This window comes from Juglans microcarpa x Juglans regia, chromosome 8S (assembly GCF_004785595.1).
Source record: "Juglans microcarpa x Juglans regia isolate MS1-56 chromosome 8S, Jm3101_v1.0, whole genome shotgun sequence".
Lineage (NCBI taxonomy): Eukaryota > Viridiplantae > Streptophyta > Magnoliopsida > Fagales > Juglandaceae > Juglans > Juglans microcarpa x Juglans regia.
In genome coordinates, this window is record NC_054609.1 from 8,455,806 (window position 1) to 8,478,329 (window position 22,524).

The 22,524-nt window shown below is 32.9% G+C and overlaps 1 non-coding gene across 1 annotated transcript; it reads right to left on the bottom strand.

The window, feature by feature from the left end:
• Positions 1–21,783: 21,783 nt before the first annotated feature.
• Positions 21,784–21,891, bottom strand: LOC121245135. Its single transcript, XR_005936548.1, has one exon. It is a non-coding gene; the product is annotated as a small nucleolar RNA R71 (small nucleolar RNA).
• Positions 21,892–22,524: the final 633 nt, after the last annotated feature.

The following is a 22,524-nucleotide window of genomic DNA, read 5'->3' on the forward strand; positions in this document are numbered from 1 at the left end:
TTTATATAAAAATTTAAAAAAATTATAATGATGAGATAAACTGAGATGATTTCAGTATCCAAACTAGTGTAAGAGATATGGAGAGTGTGTTTTCTGCCAAAAATAATTTGTGCAATAAGTTGTACAAATCTCGCATAGGTTCTTTAAAAAAACAAGTTATTAAAAAAATATTTTTTTAATTGTGAGTTCTATTTTTTTTTCCAAAAAAATTGGCTTGCGTGCCCTAAATATATATGTAATATTTTTCTAGATAAATTCATAAGATTGTACCCTAAAAGAACTAATCAAAATTATTACGAGAGTTTTTTGCAATAAAGTATAGAACCAATATTATTCATTTTCATTTCACAATGAAGGTATAGATAAATCTAATCTTCTATATCTTTCACAAAAGAAAGGCTACTACAGTCATAAAGAGATTTTATAAAAAGAAATTTATAAACTGTTTTAGTTTAATGTGATATGTTAGATGTACTTTATAATAACAGTAGCTTTATAATCTCATGTAGGGTTGCAAATGGTCCGGTCTGGTCCGGTCCGGTCCTGTCCGGCGATAGACCGAATGTTTTTAGTCCATCATTTTTCTGGACCGGACCGGACCGAACACCTAAAGGGATCGGACCGGACCGATATAGGTCCGGTCTGGTCCAGTCGGTCCGGCTTAATTTTTTTATTTTTTAAATAATTAATAAAAAAAATTATTTAAAATACTAAATTAAATTAAGTGATTTATTAATGTGGATTATGTAACAAACTCAATAAAAAAAATATTTTATATGGTCAATGATAATAAATTAGATGAAAATTATATTATTAATTTATATAATTACTATATAATTAACTAATTGATATTATATATTAGTTAATTCATAGAATATTAACAAGTGTTAATAACATATTTAAAATTTTATATTGTTAATAGTGATATGTTAGATGAAGATATATATATATATATAATATTGTTAATTTATAGAATATTAACAAGTAATAATAATATATTTAAAATTTTATATTGTTAATTGTACAATTATTATATATATAATATATATAATTTTTTTTTTCATTCAGTCCGGTCCGGTCCAAAAAAATCTTGGACCATGGACCGGACCGAAAAATTTTGGTCCTCTAAAATGTGGATCGGACCGGACCGGTCTAAGTCTCAGTCCGGTCCGGTCAGTTCATTCGGTCCGATCGGACCGTTTATCATCCCTAATCTCACATATAATATAAAATCACGTCAATTTATAAATTTATTTTTATAAAATTATTTTGAGCCTTCCTTCTTCCACAAATGTATTGAAAGTATATTGTGAACATCTTATATGAGATTTGGATAGTGTTGAGATGAGATAATTTTAAATAAAAGTTGAAAGTTGAATAAAATATTATTAAAATATTTTTTTAATATTATAATTATTTTAAATTTTAAAAAAATAAAATTATTTATTATATTTTATGTAAAAATTTATAAAAATTATAATAAAAAGATGATATAAGATAGATTGAAATGGATTTATTATCCAAAACTAGCCTACAGCTTTGGTAATATTCTCCACTTTTTATGCAAAGGAAGGGCTTTCTTAACTTACTTACTGCTACTTTGTTCAACATGATTGGCGGTCCCAGTTCTCTGGACAAATCATCATCCTTTCTCTCTCTCTCATCTATTCATGGGTTGGTTGGCGCTCCTCTATTGCTTGGCTTAAAGGTATTGTTAAAAAAGCTGCCTTGTTGGCTGTCCCTTACAATAAGGCTAAAAAAATTAGATTTGAAAATGTTATCTTTAAAAAAGTTATTCACAATCAGTGATTTGAATATCAAATTTTAAAAAACCTAATAAAAATATTAATTAATTTTTTTAAAAAAATAAAAATTCTTAATAATCTAGTTAAGATTACAATTGAAAGTTCGTTAAAATAGTTATAAAGCTTTTATCATACTCATTCATGTTTATCATATGTTAATCGATTAATGTATGACTTAATCAGCGGTACGTCGCACATGCTTCGTTCTTAATTAATCAAGAATCTTCCATCACGGCCATTCCTAGCACAACAAATTATTGTTAGTTAGGGATTTAGACCATTTAGTAGTAATTTATTTTGAGCGTTTCTCTATTGTTTAGTAGTAATTTACAGCCCTAACTAGTACTAGTTCATTTACATGTGATATTTTAATAGCTTAGGAATTGTTTACTTGAATAATCTTATCGAGAGGGAAAAAAACTACTATTATGTTTAAGTAGTGAGGTGATATCAGATGATCAGTGAATAGAAATGAAAAAGTGATAAAAAAATAAAGATAAAATATTGAATAGTAGTAAAAAGTAATAAAAAATATGTGAAAAATAATGATAAAATATTGAATAGTAATTAGGGATGTAAATGAACTAGTCTGTTTGATAGTCAGCTTGTTACTTGTCCGGTTAAACTCGAATCGAATTCAACTTGTGAAAAAAAAAATTCGTTAGTGAAAGCAGATATCCGCTCAATTAGTAAATGACACATACCCAACAAAATTTAACTCGACTCGGCTTAGACTTGTTAAGGCATGCTCTTTTATGCCTAAATTGAAAGTTAATTTACCGAGTCGAGTTCGTAAAAAAAAAAAAAAAAAAAAAAAAAAAAAAAAAAAGAAAAAAAACTTGAATTTGGGCTCGAGCTCAAACTCAAATATTTTGAGTTGAGCCGACCCGACAAGTCAAATAACGACTCATTACAGCCCTATGAGTAGTCTTGACTCTTGTAGAAGTGTTATAATATTTTCTTCTTGCTTGTTTACTAAATGGCCAGCTGTTCATTAGGACTTATTGTTGTGGAAGTCTTCTTCTTTCTTCAATTTAATTTTTCTAGGTTTTGATTTCCTTTAATGAATTTATGTGATTACTCCATGCCGCACGTTAATAGATTTTTTTATTAAACTATTATTTATTGTAAATTTTATTATTCTCAATCGCATATACTAATATTAGGAGTGTTAAAAAGAAATCGAAAAACTGATTGAATCAGATCGGATCGGACCGAACTGATAGATTCGGTCTGGTTTATTAGTAGTCCGGTGTGGTACCGCTTGTTAAGAATTTAAACTGATCCTAAACCGATGTGGTACTAGTTTTCATATTTTGAAAATCTATTTAACTCGAACTAGACTAGTATATATATTTATAATCTTTGATATTATATATAATTTTTTTATATTATATTATATATATTATACATTAAATTGATAATTAATATAACATGAAATTCTAATCTTATTATTAAAGTCTATTATTGTTATAATATAAAATTAATATAATATGTGATATAATATAAAATTAATCTTATAATTTTTAATATAACATTTGATATAACATATAAATTTTAGTATTGAACATAAACATTAATATTAAATTATTAATATAAACTTACAAGGATAAATATATTTTTAGTATAATAAATTATAATATATATTCTTTTTGTAAATATATTTTTACACATTTGATCATATATACTTATATATGAAAGGTCTATAACTTATATAAACTATAGTTAAATTCAATATTATACTAGTATGCATTAATAATTATAAATAATGTACTTATACGACAATATAAATAGACAATAGTTTAGTACATGTAAATATAATATTATTACTCGTATCATATTGAAACTGAAAAAATTAAAAGTTTCAGTTCCGACTATTAATCAGTTCGGTATTGGATCTTAAATTTTTAAAATTAGTATATGTAAAAATTATATAGAATTAGGCAGTTACACTCCTAACTAATATGACGTATTTTAAACCTATATGCCAGCCACTTAAATAGTAAATACTTAAGCAGTGCCACATAGCAACTGTAATTGGCAATGACAAAATTTAGATTAAAAAATAGCATCTCTCCATGTTTTTCCAGTTTTTTTCCCTTCTCTAGCTCAAATCAAGCCAAAATCATCGACTATCAGTCTCTCGATATTACCAAGAAGCACCAAAAAATAGCTGGCGGGCGGTTTGGACACTTGAAATATTTTAATATATCTATGAATAATAAGAAAATAATTTAAGTTTAGATATTTTTATTGAGTTTTAGAAAATAAGATATACAAAATTGGATAAAAATATTATAAAGTGAATATAATTTTTTAATATAATTCTTGTTTTGAAATTTGAAAAAATAATTTTTTTTTTTTTTTTTTTTTTTTGTCTAAGAGTTTAAGAATGTTATAATGATTAAGTAAAGATTAGATGAAAAAAATTAAGGATTTAAAATTAAAAATGTTTAATGTTTAAGAGATGTTTTATTATCATTTCATGCACCCTGCTCATAGTAATAGGTTAAATTTTGTACTCTGAACTTTATCTCTATTGTAAGATGCAGTAAGCAATATTTAGTTTGAAAAAAAAAATTTATTCATCATTTTTATATACCACACACGCTACATATTTTTTTTTTCACTTACCAAATGTGTGATATGGATGACGAGTAAAATAATTCAAAAAGTTTAAGATAAATAAAACTAAAAAAAATTAATTTAAAAAAAAAGTGTAGTGTGTAGAAATGATGAGTAGTAAAACTCTTTCGCAATATTATCAAATTAATAAAAAAAAATATAATGTGCATGATTTAATTTCTTAATTGTCGGATCTTTGTTAATGATGTAAATTGCAATTTATTTATAGGTTAAGGATCTAATTAGTTAATGACGTAAATTGCAATTTATTTCATGTGTCAAGTTAAAGAGTTTTGCTACTTTACAAATCATACACATAATATATTTTTTATATTAATTTGATAATATTGTAGAGTGCACTATGCAAAATAGAAAATAAAATTACAAACTGTGATTTTTTTAGAGTAATTATACATACAATTGTGAAATACGTAAACATCGCATAATCATTTTGAAAAAGAGTGAATTTCACTATTAAAAAATTAATTATTTTCATGTGAGTCTCATATTTTATTCACTTTTTTTAAAGTGATTATGCAACGGTTGCACAATTCACGATTATAAATATTTTTTTTTTAATTCTTTTCTCTCCAATATTGTGCAAGTCCTTGAATAGTACTACGAAGATATAAATACCCATTTCCATCATTCACCATTCATTGTACTGTATAGTCTCTATTTTCTCAATTTTATATCTGAAAATAATTTCCAAATAAAAGTGGTTTCAAACGCAACTAAAGCGAGTGCCCTATCTATTTTCCAAAATATTTGTGTTAATAATATAATACAAATAATTAAATCTATTTATTTCCATCAGTTTAGATTATTTGAACAAATTGTGATTTCACATAGTATCAGAATAGATGTCCTAAATTCGAATCCTAACTTTATACTTTATCTCACTTAATTAAATATTTCACGTGTTAAATTACCTATTGAGAGAGAGTTTAATCCATACATGAAGATAAAAAATAGGACACTGTATTTTAACTTCTATTTTTAGAACAAATGTAGATAGTCTTGCAATAAATGGTGCGATCTATACACTAACTTGTAATGAGTAGAGATGAAAACGAACATTTACGACAAGAATGAGTCAGAAATCATCTACAGCTCAAGAAATTTTGAGTCCCGGAACAGGTGGTTAACAGGCAAGCCAGCAAACACTCATACATGAAAGACATACTCATAATTTTACTGAGATAAGATGCATTATGGTAATGGGAATTCATCTCATCCCCTGTTTATTTCCCTGACATAGCCTATTGTTTTGGAGGTGTAAATGCACACTGAAATGGGTTTTACATCTATTATGCATAGAAAGAAGTAGGCCCAGCAACTCAGGAACAAATACCTACGAGCTCAAAATGAAAACAAAAACCCAACCCAGGGAGAGCATTCTCATCTTGGGCACACAGTCCAAGGCTCAAACACAATGGAGGCATGGATAATGGGGTACGTATTGAATCAAATTAAGGGGTCGTCTCGACATTTGAAGTATGTCAGATTTTTATTTTATTTTTTAAATAATAATAAAATAATTTGAATGATTATCTATTTTTTGGACTTTGAAAGAAAGAGAGAGGGGAGAGATAAAAAGTTAAAAAATTATCTAAATATAATTTTTTAATATAATATTTATTTTAAAGTTTGTAAAAGTAGCGATGATTTTTGTATTTTGTTTTTAAAATTTGTAAAAATTGTATTATTTTTATGTTTGAATAATGATTAGATGAAAAAAGTTAAAAAGTTAAAAATTTAAAATTTAAAATATTATTTTATTTGAGTGATATTTGTAAATAAAATTATGAGAAATTTTAAAAATTTTAAAAATTGCTGGTGATGTCTAAATAAGCCCAAAGACTTTCTTCGTATTCAACCTAGATTTTGACAATCGAATGTATTAAAATATTTTCTACGTTATTTTGTCTCTGTACAGCTAAAATTATTCGGCAATTATTTAATTAGAAATTTTTATTATAAAGAAAAGTTGAATTTATGTATAAAAAGTGAACCTATTTATATTTTGCTAAACCCTTATTCAACGGCAAATATTTAGTTTACAAAGATAAATTGACTTGATTTAATACGTTATATCTGTCTTATAATAAAACAATTTTTATAATTTAAGGTACCAAATTATGTGATATGAACTTGTAACCTTTCTTTTTATTAATCTGTTTTGTAAATCCTTTTAATTGCCACTACTTTCCTCGCCATCCTTTGATTACCATGATATAAATCTCGACCTCTGGCTCCGCCCCTCTCCTTCGATGATCATAATTGAATCGTGAACAAGTGCTCGATGATTTTAATTTTATGGTTTTTTAAGTAGAAAATTTGTCAAGGTTGGGTGAGCTTGATCAAGCTTGTAATATCTTTATTTACAATAGATTTAACCATGTTAGAAAGATTTGCTATTGTGGATGTTACAACAATTTTCCAGCAAAACCCGAAAAGTATGGTCAAATGGCCAACGAACATGCCTAGACGAAAGTATTTGAACAAGAGTAATGCTAGATACAAGCTCAAAATAGACAAGTCCCATATAAGTCTTTTATAAAATAATGGGTCCCACTAATAAATAATAGTTTTTTTTACACTTTTCTAAGGTGGGGTTTACTTTTTTACAAAGGCTTGTATGAGGCTTGTTTATTTAGGGCTTGTACAAATCATTTCTCTTTGAACAATGTATGGTACTCAAATGCTCGTCTATAAATTATTATTTTTATTATTATTATTTTTTTATGATCAATCAGTATAAAACTTGTATTTCAATACATTTCTCGAAATGATATTAGGGCTTTCTTCAATCCAAACATGCTCTCATTCATAGGTAAAACTCAACTTTACAAGTTGATAGGCAACACCATTTCCTGCTCTGTGAGTAAAAGCTACTTTGCAGTCTATTCTCCCTCTTAGCAAAGATCTTATATCATCTATAACTTGGTCATACCATGACCAATTTTCATCTTCGTTGTTGACAGCCTTGATAAACACTTGGGCATCTCTTTCAGAGATGACGATCCTGAAATCCAGTTCTACACACAGCTCCATTTCTCCTCACAGGGCCTTACACTCAGCTAGTATAGATTGAGACTGAAACTTCTTTTGAGCACTCAAAGTAGCCATGATTTCCCCTTCTTATCTCTAATGATTATTCCGATCCCCATCATTTTGTTTGTTGCATCAATATGATCAGCATCGTAGTTGGCCTTAACATAATCAATTCCAGGCTTCCTACATTTTGGTATAACACTGGCACCTTCCTTGGAGGTTTGTTTTTCCTTTCCACTTTTCTGTGCTTGTAGAAAATCTGCTTGGAGTTTAGCAATTGCTTGAATGATCTTCCTTAGGCTAGCCATTTTTCCTTCGAAGATAAACTCATTTATGCTACGCTAGGGTTTCCTCATTGTAATTGTAATCCATTCTAAATCCTGTTCCTGTAGTTTTTTAGTACACTTTCCCATAAGTGCATGAAGTCATCTTCTATGGGCCACTTTTGTACTGGGCTAGATCTATCAGCCCACACATTGTTTGCCGCTATGCAACTCCATTGTGCATGAACCATTGACTCGTTTTCTAGCTGGTAGATAAAGGATATTGGACTGTCTATTATTTTCCTTTCGTAAATATTTTTCCTTGTTGGGAGAATGTTTTGTTGTCTGCCTTGTGCGAAAGGGGCCAGATCATTCTTGGGATTGAGTGGAAGGTAAAATATGAGAAATACTCTTGTGGTATAAGAAAAATAACAGCGGGAGATACATAATGCAACTAGTCCAACATTTGGATGAGCAAACACCTTGTAAGAGGCTTGGCTGACACATTTCAGAGTGAGGTGGAGATGAGTGTCTATATCATAGTAGACGAGCTAGAAAAGTTACCTACTGTGAAGGAAAGAACGAGGAGTTGAATAGGCTGGTGAACTCAAACTAGATAAGAGTTACCCTCCCAATGTGAGATAGGAATACTTGTCCGATAAGCAGCATTAAGGACACACCAACCCAGACATGGAAACTTTCCAAGATAGCATGGAAGGGCTCAAAAAAGCGAGAGTGTCGTATGAAGAAGCTCACACTCCATCTAAAGGGTCACATCTGAAGTGGTTCTATAATGAAAGGTGAAGACTTGACGAGTTACGTTGTTTGGGAACAGTATGACTCAAGCCATGCTTAAGGAAATTCAAAGGACCAAGCTTGCAGACCATGCTTGTCTCTGTCATTCTATAGTATGACAAAGAAGGATTAAAGAAAATCCTTACAGCAGATCAGGAGTTAGAAGTACGTTAGAAAGGACATCTGACAATCCCACCCTATTTAAAGGACCTAGACATGGGATAAGATTTCATATTTGAGACTTTATTCACCAAGAAGCTCGTGAAGTCAACTATTTCGAAAAGCGAGGAGCATAAAGGCAACAAATGAATTTTTGACGTAGGAAGGGGTTAGCTTTTAAGACAATGCTGGTTAATTTGGGGTAAATGTTGTGTGTAAGAGGAATTGCATTATCTTTGTAACTTCTTCTCCTTTCTACAAGCATGAATAAATATTTCAAATCATCATGTTTATACTTATATTTAGGCACTGATTTCCAATATATTGATTGTTTTAACAGTTTTCAATACATGACTCTGAATCCCTATGGAGGAACCCATTATCTCTGTGTGAGTATGTCTGTCTTTGTGTGTGTATGAGAAGTCAATATCGTGATTCTATATTCATGGGATGGGACGGAGGATTCCCCAAACCATTCCACGAAATGTTACACCGTGCTTTATATGAGAAGGAGAATGACTCGTGGGGATTAGGGTGAAACAGTGTTGTATTTGGCCTGATTGTTGGGATGTAGGATCCCCCAGCGTATCACATGGTAGTGTCCTCAAGTTAGTTGGCCAAGTAGAAGCATATTTGGTACGACAAGTATCTCAGTGTGAGGAGTCTGTGTAACAAATAGATGCTTGTGTGGTGAATAAATGCCTGTGTGACGAATACATGCCTGCGTGGCGAATACCGGCCTATGTGGCAAATATCTAGGTGATAAGCACGTGTAGTGGAAGAATGCTATTGGGTTGGAATAAGCCGAATATGAGTTTTTACACATTTTATACTAATATTAGAGATGGATTATTCCTCGCCATATTAATACTAACGTGCTTTATATATTTTGCATAAAAAATGGTAACGTTCCAAGAAGGTGATTCCTTGCTATGCCCATATATATATACATGTGTTAACTGAGAGGGTGATTCCTTGCTGAGTCTTGAGGATGCATGTAGCTGTAAGAGTGAGGGTGATTCCTTACCACATATTTAAAAAAGTCCAGTATTTTCATAGAATGTTTTCATGGCATTTTTTTATAGCATTATCTTTCATTAGCAATCTTGTCATAGCCACCTAACCTCTCTATAGTTTCATTCTCGAGACCATAGATTTTGATGCAAGTTCAGACCCTGGCATAATGCCCAAGGAAGAAGAATCAAACTCGCCTGAGTCTTGAGTACGGAGACTAGTACCCGCCTTAGTACCAGTACTCGTCGTAATTATCATGCGCCTTTCGTTAGAATGTATATTATTAAGTTGGGTGACTACTTATAATCGGTTGCCATCTTATGCCGACTAACTTTATGTACTCTTTAGAGGATGTAATATTATGAGGATTGAATGAAGGGCAAGAAGCCCCCTTTTGTGAGGTTTAGTATTCTGGTACTTAATTTCTAGTGTTGTAACCACTAGGTATTCTACTTAAATTTTCACTGCGATTTTATAATTAAACACATTACACATGTACTTCACTTTGGAAAATTACATGCCTATCTAAATTCCCTCTTGGGTGTTGACCATCGGCTAGCATCCTTGTCACCACGGGCCTAGACCATCATGAGGAACGGGACGCCATGGCTTAGTATCAGAGCGCTTGTTTATGTGTGACTCTAGGCAACTCTTAGAAATGTAGGACAATACAAAAAAATAGGAGTTGATCTAATATAGTTGGTTGAAAATCTAATGTTAAGCTAAAACTGTGCTTAGGACAACGATATGAAATAGGAAGTAATAGGCTTGGGTTATGTGGCAGGATTTAATGATGGTGCGACTGAGAGTTCCGTAAGAAGAGCGAACATCGAGTGGTCATAAGGGAGGATCGTCCGATGGAGGAAGAGACGAGAAACTAGCTAGAGTACTAAACAAAATATCGGACATGTTGGAACAACGATACAAGATGTATTCTCATCACATGCAATGTTAGTAGCTAAGATCCCCTAGGGAGGAAGGGAGGGGATGTACGTACGAGCAGTTGTTTGCTCATTGCGATTGGGGATCCTTTTGAAATGAGGGACCAACAAGGGAGGAAATGTCGATATCCGACATAGAGAGGATGATTAAGGTGTGTGGATGCACTAAGGTGCAAAAGGTGCTATATGCGAGATACCTACTCTAGGGCGAAGCAACTTTATGGTCAGATACCAAGAGGCAACTCCTTACCATGGAACTAGGAGCTATGTGAAGGATTTCATGGGAGAGGTTAAACAAGGAATCTGATGACCGGTATTTTTTGGAGATTATAAGAAAGCAGAGGTCAAAGGACTTCGGTAATTTGGTCCTAGGGAACATGACAGTAGGGCAATATGCTGCCAAATTTATGGAGTTGGGGAGATTTTCCCTTCACCTTATCTCTATGGAAATTATGAGGGTGGAACGATTTTAGGATGGGTTGCAAGCCCATATTAGGACACAAGTAGCTTATTTAGAGATTATAGATGTTTAGAAATTAGTCCATAAGGTGTCCATAGCCGAATGAGAACAATGAAACTCATTGGCTGTATCTCCAAATTTGTAGAAATGTACGGTAGCATGCGAGGGGAGCAGTTTGGGAGCTCCACAGAAATTCGTGTCAAGGACTGGTGGGCCACCACCAATCACTCCAGGTTCATGAATAGGTAAAAGAATGCCAATGTGTAACCTTTGCTGTAGAACTCACGAACGGGACTGTTGACAAGCCCAAAATGTTTGCTATAGGTGTAAATAGACGGGACATTATGCTCGGGATTTCCCCAAGGCACCACCAGCGCAACGAGTGATGCTAGGAGGAGGATGTGGAGGTGTGAGGTAGCCTATGCAAGCCAGGGTATACGCACTGACTCTAAGAGAGGTTGATGAGGACGCCATAGGGGCGCAAGAAGTCAATGTCATTACAGGTATGAGGCTATAACTCTCCTTAGTTAACTTCCTTCGTTGGAGTCCTTGTAAGTAGTGATGGTTATCACAGGGAGAGTTAAAGTGTCAAAAGTTTACGCAAGTGCCTTATTCAACTCGAGAGCTTCCCTACCATTTGTTTTAGGCTACGTTTGGGTACCAAGAGTACCTCAAGTACTCTCATTACTATTCTTTACTTTATTATTACTTTTCACCTACTTCTTTTACTATTCATTACTTTTTACCTACTATTCATTATTCTATTATTACTTTTTTATTAATTTTTCACTACTATTCACAAACATTCTCAACAATTCTAAGGTATTCTCACTACCCAAACGTAGCCTTAGAGCCACATAGTAGGCACTTTTAATAGTGACAAGACCATTTGTAAAAGTTTGCAATAAATTCAAGGAATGAATTTCTTTATACTTTAGGAACCTTGTAAAAAGTCCGTAACTTTTCACGAACCGACTAATCGCATACGTTTTGGTCTATTAGCATAGTCAATGTTACTATTCATTATGGGGTAAAAAATACAATTTTATTTATTTGAGGTACTTAGAAGTATTATAATGAGATATGGTCTGCGCCATTGGACTTAAAGGAATATTTAGAATTTTATGGCACAATAAACCAATTTTTAGTTTTTGAATGAAAGGCTTGTATGAAAACACATTTTGATTATTTCGAGGCACTTCAGAATTGAATTTTGATAAAAAAAAAATTGCACTATTAGGTTAGTATAATTATTTAGAATTTTATAATGCAAAGTTTATTTTCACTTTTTTGGAGTGAATAATAATCTCGATAGTAGCACCTAGAGCAGCGTTTTCAAAATCACAAAGTGAAATTTCTAAATTAGGTTAGAGGAGTTTTATTTGAAAACTTGGCAAGATCTTAGCCACACTTGGTGAATAGTATTGGACACTTGGTACTAAGAGGAACCATGAGATGGAAAAAGTAAAGGAAATCAAGATTTGTGATCATGCCACCTAAGTAAAACACTGTTCTATGCAACCATCCAAATTGTGCCAAACCAAAGAGGGTTTCAACCCTAGTGAAACCCTAAACATTTGAAATCTAATTGCAATCCCAAAATTTTGGTTGAAAATGAAACCCTAAATGGTTTTCCCAGACGTTAAAGTTTACTTCCAAACCCTAAATGGATCCGATTTTTAGTTTAGTATTCAATCACTTGATTAAATTACTTCCATATACTATTAATCGCTCAAATTCATGTTATGACATCGTTATTTATTTTTTTAAATCTTGGAAGTTTTATTGGGCCAATAAAAACTAGATTTGGGCTTGTAGCGACTTAAATCCTAGCCAAATCCTCTTTAAACCATAGTTTTAAATTTTGTTTCGTTTTAGCCAGACTTTTCGATTCCGGTGTACTATCCGGTACACTATATCTCATCTTTCCGTTTCACTCCAAATTCAGGCCTGTTTTGTTACGTTTTGACTATTCTGGTCAAATTCCGGTCATTCCGGCTGAAATTGGCATTTTAGCCTTATTTTGTTTCAAACTGTTTTTGTAATTTTCTTGTACTTGGATGACCTTTTTGTAAATTTTAAGTCTATATGCTATTTAATTAATTCTACAATATAAAATATATTTATATAATTTTAATTTTTTTGTAACTTTAAATATGTTCCCTCATTCTCTCTTTTCTTAAATATCATTATTTTTAATAATTTCTCTATTTGTTTTTTTTTATTTTTTTCTTTATTTTTGTGTCTCAACTGAAGTTTGTGATTTTTTCAATGTATAGTCATTTTATAATTCTTCAATTCTTCCATATATATACACATATAAATGTTACACAATTACCATATGTATGCGTTTATTCTATTAATTGTTAGTTTATATATACATATAAATATTTATATCTAATATATAACTAATTCTAAAACAGTACACTGGAATGCGTATGAAAATATTTTGTTCTAGTACTTAAACTGAATGATCACCGGAACGGAATTTAAAACATTGCTTTAAATCCCAAATTGAGGCCCATTCGTTAAGGCCACAAAATTGAGCCACCTCGGCAAGGTTGAGGTGGAAGTTTCCCCCTGCCATAACTGACCAAACACTGCTCAAAGCAGTTCCAAGCTATACTTGATGTGAAGTTAAAAGGCCACCTCACCACCACCCTTCACAAGAAAGCTTCATTGGCTGAAAACTACTCATTATTGCCCACGGTTTTGCCCCTTGTTTTGGCTGACACAACTATCACTTAAGTATCATTCATTGCCTTCTCATCATCCCTCACTTGTACAAAAAGGCGTCCAAGTCTATTCCTTTTCATTTCATCCCTTTCCCACACTTTTCATAGAGAGAAACCTAAAAGTTCGTTTTCCTAAGTCTCTCTGCATGCCATTTTGATACTTTTTAAAGTATTTCTCATGAAGTTCACTTCACAAGAGTTGTTTATTTTTTAGTCTAGTATCTGTGGATATTTTTTTGTTGATTTTTATGGTCATTTTAGTGGTTAAAAGTTATTTTAAGCTTAGAAAGGTCATTCTAAGTGGTAAACTGGATAGTGCTTGTCGTTTTGGTGTTTTTGACCAAGCTACTGGAAAGATCTTAGTTTGAAATTTTTATGGAGTGTAGTTAACATGTTTATATAAAAGTTTTATGATGAGTCATTGCATGTTATAAGCTTTCGATGAAAGTTTTTCTTAGATCTAAAAAGTTGGAAACTGCAAGGATTAAAATAGTTTCTGTTTTGTGAAAGCTTGAATCTTTTGTGGTACAATCATGCTCCAATAGCTTTGATATTTTTGTATGATGATCCTAAGCCTTTGATCTACATGTTAGTATGTTATTTTAAGGATTTTCAATGTTAGTTTCAAAGATATGATTTTTTATACATGAAAAGGTTCGATTAGGTTACAGATTTGAGGTTTTTGGATAGATCTATGTTTTGGTTTAATTTTGGCCATGTGATCTTGAGTTTAATGCTTTTATCTACTATAGGACTTGATTTTAAACCTTGTGATTTTGTTGGTTTGTGATGTTTGGTCATGGTTGTTTTAGATCAAGTGGTTTGATCAAAACAAAACCTTGAGGAAATCACTTTGTGAGTAAGTGTTGATGCCGAAAGTTTGATGGTGGATTTTTGTAATTTTGTCATTTTTGCTTCATGATTCAAAGTATGATATTTCTTAAGAGTATGTTATGAATATATTAGAAGTATGTTTTTGAACTTGTGGAGTTCTTGGAGTTGTTTTAAAAAGAGACAAAATCTTGAGAATCAAAGGTTAAGTTTTTAGTTAAAGCTTGGAGCTTAATTATAAAAAGACTTGTGCTTTTTATAGAGTGAGTTTTTTTAAGTTTTTCTTTTTTAAATATAGGATGTGCTAATCTATGTTGCAATATTTTAGGTTTGAGCATGTGAAATGAAGTGATAGAATTGCAACAAAAATGAAGTGTTTTTGCCCTGGAAGGTTTCAGCCTTAGTGTATTTGTGATAGTTGTGTTATGTTTTAAATTTTTCTAATTATATATTTGAATTGAAGACAAAATTTACATGAGTAATATAAATTTTGATGAATTTTGAAGTTAAGATGTAAAATTCTTAAGTTAGGGATAAAATAATCATTTTTTCACATATAGATGGTAAAATAGTAATTTTACTCTAAGATAGTATTTTCATATTTCTAAACTATTAGTGATGAAGTTTCTAACGTTTAAAAATCTCTACTTATAATTTCTCGTGTTTCATGCATTTTACTTCGTAACGCAACAGTTACTGTAAATTAACTTTTAACTTACTGTCAGATTACTGTGTATGCGTGTTGGTAAGGGAACTGTTGTCTATGTTATTATGTTATTATAGATGCCATGTTATCCCACGTCACTTTATGTTGTCTGTTACACATTATATTATGTTATGTAATGTTTATCTATTACATGTTATGCCATGTCACGAAATATTACACATCATGTCATGAAATGTTTACCAGTTTCATGTTATGCCATGTCATGTTACGTTATATCTCGAGTACGAAGTATGTCTCCTAAAAGAGTATTTTTCAAGTCTAGTCACGCGTCCATATACAGTCAAGTTATTATTCAAGTTATTACTACTTTATCGTGGTAACCCCATGAGACAAGACTAATCTATCGTGATAACCCCATGAGACAAGATTACACTATCGTAATAACCTCATGAGACAAGAACATCGTGACGAATCCATGAGATAAGGACATCTTGGTAATCCCATGAGACAATAATACAATTCAAGTTCATGTTCAATTTCACGTTCAAGTTCATGTTCAATTTCACGTTAAGTTCATGTTCAGTCTATGTTAAGTTTCATGCCCAGTTTCAAGCTCTGTTTCATGTCTCGTTTATTTCATGTTCAGTTCAAAGATCAAGTTCACGTTAAGTTCATGTCCAAGTCAGTTCATGTTTCAGTTCATGTCATGTCAAGTTTCAAGTTTAGTCCATGCTATGCTTAAGTCATGTCAGTTCATGCCATGTTAAATGTCAAGTCACGTCATGCTTATTTATGATTATAATTTTGCATTCATGCATCTACTGCCATGCATGCATTTGTAAATTGTATGTTAAATTTCTTGTTAAATTGCTGAGATTTGTACTCAAATCTCACTGTGGTATTCTCAACTACCATTCCCCTTGGAATGGTAGATCGTGTGTCAGACCTGGAGAATCGGCACAGGATCACCTGGATGAGGTTGATTAGGCCATGAGGCAACGACAAGGAGCTCATCGCTTTGATGCTCCACTTTGTTGATAAGATTATGGTTATCCTGGCCGAGTTGCACGAGCTACTCTTTAGACTAACCTAGTGGTTGTAATGTTCGTTTGATTATATACTTGAGGAGCTCTGTCTCCAGCACTTGTAATGTTGTAAATATTGCGGACAAAGCATTGTAACATTTGGATATCAGTTATCATGTGACTTTTATGAAGTGTGTTTAGGTTAATTTGAGATATATCTTATCTGGTACATAGTATTGCTTAAAGAAAAAAAATTATCCCCTGCAAGTATTGCATATTGTTTAGATGTATGCTAGGTGCAGTGCATCTTTATATGTCATGTCTTGACACTTTAGGCTCTGCCAAATCCCAAGCGGAATCTGGGGGCGTCACACCATTTTTTGTGTATCTTCATATTCTTTTATCTGTATCTCCCCCTTTAATGATAGGGATACTATAAATTTGTCCAATCTCCTCTTCCTAAAAAATTTCTCAAATTACATCTTCTTTCCAGCTGTTTGTTTCTTCATCGATAAGCTCCTTCACTCTTGAGTACTTTTCTAGAATTTTGACAGGAGACTGTACACAGAAAGTTGATGGAGTTTGAAACCATTTATGGCCCCATATACTGATATCTTTCCCATTAACGTCTTTCCATTTGAGACCTTCTTCAGGAGATCTAAAGCTGACCTTAGACCTCTCCAAATCAGTGAAGGCCCTTTGCCTAGATTTGCATTAACAAGTTTCTTTGCTTAAAATACTTTTCCTTTAAAATAGTAGCCGCCATTGAATTTGAAAATTTCAAAATCTTCCAACATTGTTTCGCTAACATAGCTTTATTAAAACTCTCAAACTCTCTAAATCCCATTCCACCAGTAACTTTTGATTTCCACATTTTGCTCCAGCTTTTCTAATAAATTTTCTTCTCACTATCCGTATGGCCGCCAAAATCTAGATATCAAAATAGAGATATTTTGGCATAGAGATCTTGGCAATCTGAAAAAACTCATAGTGTAGGTAGGGATAGCTTGTAAAATAGCTTTTAGTAGAACTTCCTTTTCAGCTCGTGATAAGAAAATAGTCTTCTACTTGTTGATCTTCTACTAGATTCGATCCTTGATGCCTCTGAAAGTGTTAAATCTTGATCTCTCCACCAAAGCAGGAAGACACAAGCTCTTAAATGGAGAAAATGTGGAGCAATTTGTGGAAGCTGTGATAAGTACCTTGGTCATATATAAATTAAATAATCAATAAAGCACATAAATATAAATAAAGAGAGAGAGAGATACAAAGATCAATGTTAAGAACTTGCTTTGGGGAATAATGAAGTGAGTTGGAACTTTTTTTTCTTGTTAGGTTTTATAATTTTTGACAACTATAGTAATATTCTTAAATTATTTTTTTGAGATTTGAATTCTTAGAACACACACATTCTCAGTAATGATTAATTCTAGAGCTCCTCGTCAGGACTAATCCTATCAATTTCTTTCCTTTAATCCTTGTCTCATCTACTTTCTGTTGTTTACTTTCTTCACTGCTTCCCTCACCTCATCTCATCTGTTTTTCTTTTTCTAACTCACTTTGTCTTTATTACTCTGAGAGTGAGGTAGATGACGGGTGTTAGTAAGTTGCGAGTAGAATCAAAGTCTTTTGTTTATGTGAAGGAGGGTGGAAATTGCATTTGTATCACTGAAAAGAGTAGAAGGATGGTAAAGTCTATCTATTATAGTGGGTTGACAGCTTTATGGGTGGGAAGGATGGTGGAGGGACTATTTTAAACTTTCTTGGAATGTAGGTTTTTTCATAAAGCTACGGGTGGACAACTATGTTCTAATTATCCAACGTAGTGTTAACTTGAGGGGTCAATTTTTGTAGCTGTCAAAGTTTAGGAATGAGAATAAGAAGGGTATCTTGGGTTTTCTTGAATGTTTGAATGGTCAGGTGGAAAGACTTCATGTACAATATCCGTAAGTTTCAAGGTTTAAAAGCCCCTATTTCCACATAAGTAAACAGTGTATTTTGCTTATCACAAACCTTCACTGGATCAATGTGGGGGAGAGGGAATGGAATTTCGTTAGTGGTGGACGAGTTTCTTTCCTTCCAATGGTGTCTCGTTTGTTGTGGCTTTGGGGAAAGCAACAAGTTTTTTATAGGAAGTACTCCGAAAGGGGTGGAGGTAGACACTCGAAAGGAGAGTAAGGAGATTGGTGGAGAAGTTGTAAAAAGTAGGGTGGACACTCCACATATTGCCAACTGTCAGCATAAGACATCATGCGTTGGCATCGAGTGGCATTTTGATGGCTCCTCGGTGGTGGGAGAAGTTGAAGGGTGTTATGGGCAATAAGGGTTGAGCTATCAGGGATGAAGGAGAGGGTAAATGAATTGATGAATAAGGTTGATGAGGGTTTGGGCTTGATTATGGGCCTAGGTCATGGGCTGGATGGGTCTAGCGTTGTTAATCAATCTATCAAGATTGGGCTGAAAGAGAAAGATTTTTGTGGCATTCGGCTAGGTCTGAAGAATGGTGGGCCAACCCATCCCTCTTGGCCCATCTCTTTTGAGTGACAGATAAAACCATCTTCTAGGTCTTCTTTGTGCCCGAGAATGGTTACTTCTCTAGATAGGTCGGTGCTTACTCTAGCCCTCGAGCCTGCATAGAAAAGGTCATCGAAATCAAGAGACCCTTTGGGTTGCTTGCTATGAGTGTCGCCATACTAAGTTCCTGGTCCCTTATGTGAGAATAGTAATGGAAGTTTTCGAGAGATTGCCATGGTTGATCGGAATGATGTTTGTCTAAGCTCTAATGCTATAAATGGGTTGTCCCATTTATCTGGTAGACCTTTGTTTCCTTCTAATAGTGACAAAGGTTGTAGATGCTCATCTAAGGAAAAGAGGGTGTCCATCCAGAGAGACCCCGACAAAGGTTTTTCAAGGATTCTTTGTACTTTTGAAGATGATTTGAAAGTTGTGGATGAAGGGTTTGCGGATGAGTATGATTTGCAGTTGGCTAGTAGGGAGACAGAGGAAGGTGTTGCCTGTTCTAGTTTTGGACTAGAAGGAGCTGGAGATGAACCAATCCATATATGTTCATTGACGCCAGACCTTATTTAAATAGATTTCTTGTTGGATTGGGTTCTCTTGAAAATGGATGAAGCTCTACGTACAAATTTATTGTAAAGGCTTTGAAAATTAATTTAAAGCTCACCTTATTGCTATCGAGGCAGGCCAGTAGAACCTAAGCCAAAAAAGAAAGGGAACTTAACTGAATTCTTGTTCTATTAATTATGATGCTTCGGAAGGAAGTGCAAGTAGGGGAAGGAGCAAAGTTAGGGCTCATATTTGTGATTTATGAAGCCAAAGATTTTATCATGGATGTTAGGGTTGTGATGAGTGTACGAAAGTGCACTCTAAATATCCTATTATTGGACTAAAATGTTAAAATATTAATAGAAATCATTGAAATTAATGTGTATTCTTGAATCAAGTTTATATTTACTTTGGGATACTCCTGAGTAGATTTTTATGTTTAATTTCAGAATCTATAAAAGAACAAGTCCAAACCCATTCAAATTCAAAAGAATTTTAAGTGGCCAAGACGTTGGAACAACCTAAGAACTTTCAATGAGTGTAGGACTCTTCAAATAAAGATAATGATGGGGTTTGAAAGTAATTCGGATTAGAGTCCAAAATGTGCTAGGAGACAGAATGGATACACTTTAGTATTTTAATCATAACTTTCCGCGCAAATATTGGATCAATGCTATTCTTAATGCGTTGGAAAGCTATCTTAAAGGACAACAAAGTTGTCTCTAATAATGATTTTCAAATTCGAAATCTTGAAGCACTTACATGGCTGCCAAGTTGAGTCCTAAAATTTAGGCAATTTTGTGTGTGGGAATATGAAGACATTAGGGTTTCTTTCCTACCCTATTTAAGCATATCATTAGCACAAAATTGAGGAGTTTAGAAGAGGGGAAACGGCTCGGTTTGAAGAAGAAAGATCTAAAATTAATTTCCATGGCCACCGTTTACTTTATTTTTCTCTTGAGATTTTTGTTGTCTATTATATTTATGGGTAACTAAATTCTCAAATAGGGTTAGGGATGAACTTGTACGTTAGATGATATTTTTAATTTATTCTTGATTTATGTATTTGATTTTCAATTACTAAAACTCTCTTGTTTTATCATTCTCAATTCGTTGTTGATGTTTTCTTCTCCGAATAATCATAGAATTTATTCTATTTATCGATTCAGTCATACTTTTTCTACTGAATGGATTATCTCTTTGATTATGTTTGGATCAATTCCTTATCTATATTGATTTAATTCTTTGCTACAATATTGTTTCTTGAGTATATTGTCGTCGTTGGATTTTCTCAATAGTGATAATGATTTACGTATTTTAAAAGTGGTGAATGATTTTTCATAGGGTTATATTTGGTTTAATCTTGATTTATAAATCTATATCTTTCGATTGAGAATTTTGAGAATTGAGTTCCCAATTGAGTTGTTCAATGAATTAAAAATACTTAAAATACCAGATTAGTGCAAGGGATTTCTGACGCTTTACTGTTTGTCAAACTTGAATACTTTTTCTGTTAGTCACTTTGCTTCACTTTAATTTACGTTTAAAATTAATCTTTATTCTCCATTAATTATTTAATATTTTTCTTTAGTCTCTTTGTTCATTCTACTATTCTTTTAATTTGTTTCTCTGTGGAATCGACACCCTAAATCTGTACTACAACTACCGTTTATTCTTTGGATGTAATCAAATTTTGGCGCCGTTGCCAGGGAGACGGTAGAAGAATTGTTAGATAGGTTTTTATTTCAACAGTTTGTAAAGGCGGTAACTTCGTTCCCTCTTTTAGCTTACTGCATTATTTTTTTTCTTTCTTTTCATAGTATTTTTAGTTTTTAGTATTTTGTTACCTTGCATGCATAGATATAGAGACACCTTGGGTGAGTTTGCTTATAGGCCTGTGGAAGAGTCAGAATCAAGCTTTTTAAATCCTTTATTTGACAATCCATCTAGTCCCGAGGAAATGAGTGAACACGATAATCAACCTATTAGAACTCTTCATGATTACCTCCACCCTACACGCATAGCCACACCATCATGCATCATGTTTCTAACTAATACTCGCCAACTTGATTTTAAAATAGGGATGATACTGTTACTCCCTACTTTTCATGGTTTGGAAAATGAATATCCATATGTGCATATTAGGGAGTTTGAGGAAGTATTTGCGACTTTTTATAGTCAAAACGCAACTGATGATGTTGTGAGACTTAAGTTCTTTCATTTTTATTTGAAGGATAGAGCTACGAGTTGGCTATACTCATTGAGACCCCGATCTATTGGGTCATGGAGTGAGATGACTCAAGTCTTCTTTAATAAATATTTTTCCCAACATAAGACCACTGCATTAAAAAGGCAAATCTTCACCTTTGTACAAAAGGACAATGAGACTTTATATGGGTCTTGGGAGAGATTTAAGGAGTTGTTGAGTATGTGTCCTCACCATGGGTACAAGAATTGTTGCATAGTGAGCTATTTTTATGAGGGGCTTACACCTAGAGAGCGCCAATTTTTGGACATGATGTGTAATGGTGAGTTCTTATAGAAAGATCCTGATGAGGGTATAGAATACCTCAATGAGCTTGCTGAAAAAACTCACACTTGGACTGGACCTAGTGCTATTGAGAGCACAAATAGGTCACGACCTATAGGAAATCCAAATGGTGGTGGAATTTACCATCTTAGGGAAGAGGATAACCTAAAGGCTAAGGTTGAGATGCTCACTAGGAGCTAAAGGTATTAAAGACTAAGGACTTGAAGCCAACACACGTGGCTAATCATGCAGAGTCTTTTGAATCATGTTTTGTGCTTGGTGGGATAGATCACCTCACCCAAGAGTGTCTCACATTTGCTGAGATGAGAGGAATGTATAAGGAATAATGTAATGCCTTAGGTATGTACAATAAGCCTTTTACACATTTATCTGATACCTATAATTTGGAATGACGTAATCACCCAAATTTTATATGGAAGTCTGAAATCCAGCAGCCTGCACAACCCATAGATCATATCCTATACCATATCATGCACCTTCATCTTCTAGGAGTCCTTTAGAAGACACTTTGCACGCTTTTATTGAGGCAC